This window comes from Zea mays, chromosome 1 (genome assembly GCF_902167145.1).
Source record: "Zea mays cultivar B73 chromosome 1, Zm-B73-REFERENCE-NAM-5.0, whole genome shotgun sequence".
NCBI classification, from domain to species: Eukaryota; Viridiplantae; Streptophyta; class Magnoliopsida; order Poales; family Poaceae; genus Zea; species Zea mays.
This window is the reverse complement of record NC_050096.1, coordinates 249880640-249887400: the sequence shown is the minus strand read 5'-3', so window position 1 is coordinate 249887400 and position 6761 is coordinate 249880640. Positions and strand designations below refer to the sequence as shown.

Genomic DNA, 6761 nt, shown 5'->3' with positions numbered 1-6761 from the left:
CGTAGGTTCGAGAACAATTAAAATCAAAGTTAAAACGAAGAATTTATGGATAAAACGATATTTTAGGCGCAATAAATTTAATAGATGGATTTAACAGATATTGCATTTAAACTAAGAAAGTTTTAAATTAAAAATTTTGAGTTGGTATTAATCATTATCAATTATTTATAAAATGAGTAGGTTAGAACTATAAATTAGATTAACTAGATTATCTAGATAATTAATATTAGTTAAATAAGTAATTAATTAATTAAAACATGTGGCATAATTAAAACAATGTTATTACTACATATGCAAAAATTAATATGAATTTAACACAACTTGAACAGATTAAAACAAATTATTTGACCTAAAAGATATCACATTTTTAATAAATTAGTAGGGTTGCACAAAAATAGGTGACATGCCGGTGGAAAAGGTTTGTTTACAAATGCATGACCTAGTTGTTGCCAACTTAACATGATTGTACCTACTGTTAAATTTGTGTTGTATAGCAGTCTTGCATGTAGAAAGGTATGTGGTGGTGATTATTTATTTGGTGCGAAGCGTCAAGCCTATCATACGGGAAAGACCCCTAAACTACCACTAACTTATCTTCCAATCAATCTCTTCTCTTCCTCGTTGTTGCTGGTCATCTCGGTTTTTGATTATGAACCGGAGATCCGATCGACGAACCGGAAGCGCGGTGACGAAGCTCTCGCGAGCTGGTCACGGCGATGTTCTAGGCTGCCCCGGAAGATGAACGGACGGTGAGAAATTACTCGTTGAAGTTGACGCTAGAGTTGGGGAGGAATTCGAACTTCGACGAGCTGGTCATAGCAGTTTATGGATGCGAGCTTAGCTGGCGGGGGGCTATTGTGGCTTGGATGGTAGCGTTACTACTGCGAAGCTATACAGGAGATAAGTCTATGATTGATGGCTTGAGGTGTTATGATGACATGTATTTATATAGGCTGGAAGGTGGGTAGTTACATGACAAATCTAATCTGGTACTTATCTGTTACAATTCTATCATATCTGTTAGAAACTCTAACTTATCTCTTTTATTCCAATAATATTGTTGTTAATTTGTACTAATTATATTAGACCTTCAATTTAAATAAAACTTAGAATATATTTTTAAAATTTTAAATTAAATTTTTGGATTTTACACGTGAGCTGAAATGATTATTTTCTTAAATATCTTATTATAATATCCTAATTTATATCGACCTTACCTAAAGGACGCCATGTATAAACAAACCAACCAAATATACATCGATCCATTATATTAGCTTATATTTCTAATTTCTACTTTCTATTTAAAATTTAAAATTCAAGTTTAATTTAGAGCTAAGTTAAATTTTCTATTTCAAACATAAATTGCAACAAACAAAAACTAAACATAAATACAAAGCAGTTTTATTAATTAATTTATCCGTTTAAGCAAATGGAACTCAATAGGAATAATTCATGTAAGATTTACAATAATAATTATTAAAGAAAATTGTCGCACAACCTCCCAAGTTATCGGGCCCACATGCACCTGTCCTTGTCTCAAAGACCTCAGACAGCTATGCATGTGCACCAAACAACTTAACAGGATCTGTCCGAGTGCCCCGAGGACCCCGGATAAACGACTTACCGCCAAGATCGCAAGATTAAGTAAACACAAATCACACACCAATATTTGCAGCGGAAATAAATTATTTATTACAAAATGGTTACAAGTTACAACATTTACAAGTTATAGCAAGATTACAATATATATCATCGGAGTTGGTTACAAAAGAAATTGATTCAAAAGATTACAATTTGAATGTATAAAACATTTATAAGTTTTAAAATACATGCTAGCTTAAGTGACAATCCTCAATAAAGAAGCTAAAGATGGGATATACTTATATAAGAAGGCCGAGCCCACCGGCACTTAGCAGCATCCACAACAGAACAAAATTATAACCTGAAAAACAACAGGGAATAAAACCCTGAGTACGCAATTACTCAGCAAGACTTACCCGACTAAAGAAAAGACTCTCAAGGGTATGCTGGTTTATTGGGAATCAAGGTAAGGCTCATCAAATTTCAAAGACTCGTTTTTGCAGAAAAGCATACTAGTAGTGGATCCTTATGCCAAAATTTTACTTCACAAGTTAAGTACTTTTCCTGAATCTAGATTTGCCTAATCTAGAGCATTCACTTGTCCTACACTAGCTTCCTTTTATCAACTTTAGTTTCACTTGTTATCTACGATGCAGGGCAGTGATCTAGTCTTCATATCCGAGAAGTAACGGCGATCCGAATCGATTAATACCCAGCTGGGGATCTCCAACCACACGACATATGTAGCACTTAACCCTTGCATATGTCAACTCGCCCACGGGTTTCTCAAGACCAAAACAGGTTCACGCGACCCGAGAGCACAGTACTCCACCGTCCAGCCATTGGCCTGGTTGGTACACGTTACTCTCACCATGGTGCCCGCCATGTTTCCGAGAGTACAGCACCCCACCTTCCAGCCGTTGGCCTGGTTGGTACACGTTACTCTCGCCATGGTGCCCGCCATGTTTCCGAGAGTACAGCACCCCACCTTCCAGTCTCTTGCCACGGAGGGTACAAGCTACTCTCGCCATCTCTCCACTCCCAGTGCGTGCGAGCTGTTCTGGTATTGGTCCGACCGAGGCTAAGCTTACCCATGATGAGGCATGTGGCCAGTTAAAGGGTCCTAGATCAGCAGGCCAACAATCGGAACGGTCCTTAATCGACACAGACGGGCGACCTTTCCTGCTCAACGTCTGGTCTCATTTTAGTTAAACCGTTTCCCAATCCTTGGTACCTGACAGAGGTACTTTTTCTGGACGTTGAATCCATCATGGCCATATGGATTCACCATCCCAATTTCTTTTTCACAAAAATTTCCCATATCCCGTGTAACACATCATCTTTATTAAAAAGAACAACTTTTTAATTATCTAAGCAGGACTAAGCATCTTTAGTTCTCTTTTATAAAGAGGAATCAAGGAATAGTAATAAAATTCTAAGGAATGGTAATGCATCAATTGTTTATTCACACAACTCCTATCACCTAATGCAACATATAAGTGATAAAAAGTTTTATAACAACAAGGGGGTGGCAAATGCACCGGGGCTTGCCTGGGATAAACACTAAGTCAGTGTTGTTAGATGATACTCGCTTGGCGAGCACCTCCCATTCCAGTACGATCAGATCATTCAGCTTTGGGTTCATTCATCAATCCCACTTTGAGATTATTCCAGTTGTTGTTGTCCTCCACAATACGTGATCAATGAACGTACCTATGTGATATGCAAGATGCACATGAATGAGCACGAGTATGAATAGCACGAGCTAGATAATGCTACTCGAAGTAGGTTAAGCACTTAAAGCAAGACATTTCAACTTTACTTAGATGCTTTTGACTTTACACAAACATGACCTTTAAGTCAAATGGACCTAAACCAAACATCTAGTAACATGTTTTACTTGGGTTCTATATTCTACTAGGATTAAGAATTCATCGAAAAACTAATAACCTTAGGTTCCTCACTAACAGACATCTAGAATAAAATATGGATAGAAGCAATCTATTGACTTTCTAAACCACCATGTCCAAATGACTTGAATCATACAATAGCTAAGACATCACAATTGTGAGCTAGTAGGCAAAGCATCCATCACATACATATTCACTCAAACAACTAAATCATCACAGTAACCTCGACACCACTTCCCTGCAAAATATTCAAAATACTAACTTACCACTCTACACATAATTGACATTTCAACCTAAACTCCTCATTCACATCTAGTATCACATAGATTTCATAATTTACTTGGATTAGACTTATTGGTGCTACTTGATCCCAGATACTCGAAATGGAAAACAATAACCATTCATGACTTATTAATTCCCGTGATTACATAGAAGACAATACTTCCTAAGACAAGGCATCAATGTCACTAATTCAAATGCACTCACCAAAGTATTTATTTTCCTTCTTAAAATGCTAAAGTCTAAGGCAAGCATTAAGAAAGAAAAGAACAACCCTATGCAACTACAAGACTTCATTAACCAAGACAAGAACTAACCAAATCTAAGTATCCACACAAAAGAAACTCCAAGTAATCATTATAATACTTGCTGATTTTGGACAGCAAAACAGCAGCTATTTGTTTACCTCATAACTCACAAAATATCCATCCAAAAATAGTAAACTAGGACTTTCTGGAAAGATTATGAAGTCCTCTATAACTTTTGTATTACCATCACAACAAGATTCGACCTTTAGAAAGGTCAAACGGCGCTAAACATAAATTATGTCCAGATTTGGACAGAATTCGACTACTTACTTCAAAAATTCATAACTTGAGTTTCAGGTATCCAAATCAGGTGATCCTAGACTTTTTAGAAAGCTAGTAGAATTGTCTACAATTCATTTATAAACATCACAGGTCAATTCAATACATACCAAAGTCAAAAGACAGGGGAAAGGCTCTGCTGTCCAAATTTGGACAGATTCAGAGATCCTAACTCAAATAGCTGTAACTTAATTTATAGATCACTAAAAAGGGTGATCCAAAATTTGTGGGAAAGCTTAAGGAAAGTACTACAGTTCTCCTATAATTACTAATGACTGACTCTCAGTTTAACTCAGCCAAACAATCCAATTTTCGAAACCTGTACAGAATTTGGACAGATTCTGAAACTGGACTTGGAAAAATCATAACTCCTAAACTACTAGTCCTATGGTCATGAAATTTTTACACAAGTAAGATAAAGAAGTGATCTACAACTTTCCTATATAACATTTCTACAGAAAACATGGTTTACTTTATTGAACTACCTGCTTACTAAAACTGGACATACAGTCCCAAACAGCAAGCATTCCATTTCGCTCCTATTTGGTTTCTATAATTTTCAGGTGTTTAATACTTCAAATATTCTAACACCTTATTATTGTTCAGAGCTAAAACCTTCTACTTCATCACCCAAACAGTAGCAAAGGATCCGACGATAATCAACACAAAGGATTTGCTAAACACAAGGGAATCATTGACCTATCCACACCTATGCAATACACATCTTGAACCAAATGATAAGCACAAGGAAACGACTGACTAACAATTTTATCTGGCCCCAAAACTTCGGAATAACAACAAGCATCAATTTATTCATTTCATCAAACACCTGGTGGTCGTCGTGATAGAGCTTTCCTTTCCCACCAAACTCTAGAATCTTTCTTTTCGCCACACTTGCACACAAATACACATAACCTCATATCAACATACGCTAACAAAATCTGCTCGCACTAGAAAATTAGTGAAATAAAAAGAAAGGAGTTAGGAATCACCATGTCTAATCACGACGACGACATCGGGGCTGCGGACAGTGGGGAAAAGCAGAGGGTATGGCCGGTGAGGTTGGTGTGCTGCGTCCTGTGGCCAGCCTCCATGCCGAACCGAGCTTGGGGAAGAGATGGGGGAAGGGCTAGGCGAGGTCGACCATGGGGTTGAGGGCGACCATGGGAAGGAAACCCCTGCACACAGATTAGAAAGGAGGCGTCCATGGGGGAACTGCAGGGCAGCCGACGAGCACAGGTGAGCTCAACAGGGGCGAGCTCCAATGGAGGTGAGGGCGCCAGGGAGGAGCGGCGGACGTGGGGAGCTCGGCCATGAGAACGAGCAGAGAAGGAACAAGAATGGCTTGGACTTGGGAGATGAGGCCGACAGCACATCGTGGAAGGATAAGGGATAGGAGTTGAGCGGTGAGAAGGATAAGAAATCAGATATTTCTTCTCCCATTGTTTACAAAATCATAAGCACGTATCTAGTTTCTATGGTTTGGGAAGAGTTCAAATGAGCCACCCCAAAATGTATTTGGGACCCCTATTTCGCTTTTCAGATTATGAAACCGAGCCACAAACTGATTAGCAATTATTTGGTTCAGTTCTAATTACTTTGGTCCACTTAAATTTTAAATAATGACAAGACCTGTGAACAGTGGCTTCTTGAGAATTCCAGGAGCTACGTACGTGAGGATAAGCCATGGATGGTAGCTGGATAAGGCCGATGGAATAGATAATAGAAATGGGATTTTCCATTTTTTTGTTATAACTTATGGATAAATATGATGCTCGGATTAAGGTTTAACATAGGCATAAATGGATTGGACCAAAAGGAGATTGACTTCAGTATTTAGACGATGCTCATTTTGGTAGACGTTCAAAAAAATCAATTAAAATTTTTACTAGATATTTATACACGCACGTTTGGATCTGGGTGAGATACGATCGGATCGCTCCACAACATCGGTCATGCTATTTAAAAATTGTGTTTGATATGATTTAAGATCAGATAATTTCATATGTAACTCGACTCCTAATCTCCATGTCGAGGATAATTTGCTAGAAACCAAACATGATTATAAATCCTCGGACGTGATCTCTCAGCTGACGAGAGGAGACATAATTATTTTGCACCAAAAACTTTAGTTGTCGAGATCCACTTAATTTGTCTGGGACAAGAATCACAAGAGTGGGTCGAGATTTCAAATTCATATTCTCTTAATCCATGAATTTTAAACAGACAAAAGATTCAACATTTCGCGAAATAAATACGCGAGATCGATACAACATCGAAATTGTGATCCTTTCAAAATCGACGTCACGCAACGTTCACGTGGGCGAGAGGTTGTGCGCTGTCCAGGCGTCGGTTAGCACCAGCCACGCGCCACGATGCCAGGCCACAGAGAGACACGTGCAAC

The 6761-nt window shown here is 38.3% G+C and overlaps 1 long non-coding RNA gene across 2 annotated transcripts; it reads right to left on the bottom strand.

Moving 5' to 3' along the window:
* Positions 1-1670: 1670 nt before the first annotated feature.
* On the bottom strand, positions 1671-5744 carry LOC100276989 (uncharacterized). 2 transcript variants are annotated; one of them, NR_159980.1, is made up of 4 exons: positions 5350-5744; positions 5187-5250; positions 3133-3294; positions 1671-1942 (listed from the first exon to the last, which is right to left on the bottom strand). It is a non-coding gene; the product is annotated as an uncharacterized lncRNA (long non-coding RNA). The 2 variants fall into 2 exon arrangements; NR_159981.1 differs by lacking the exon at positions 5187-5250 and having other exon boundaries at positions 1673-1942; positions 5350-5715.
* Between the last annotated feature and the right edge of the window lie 1017 nt (positions 5745-6761).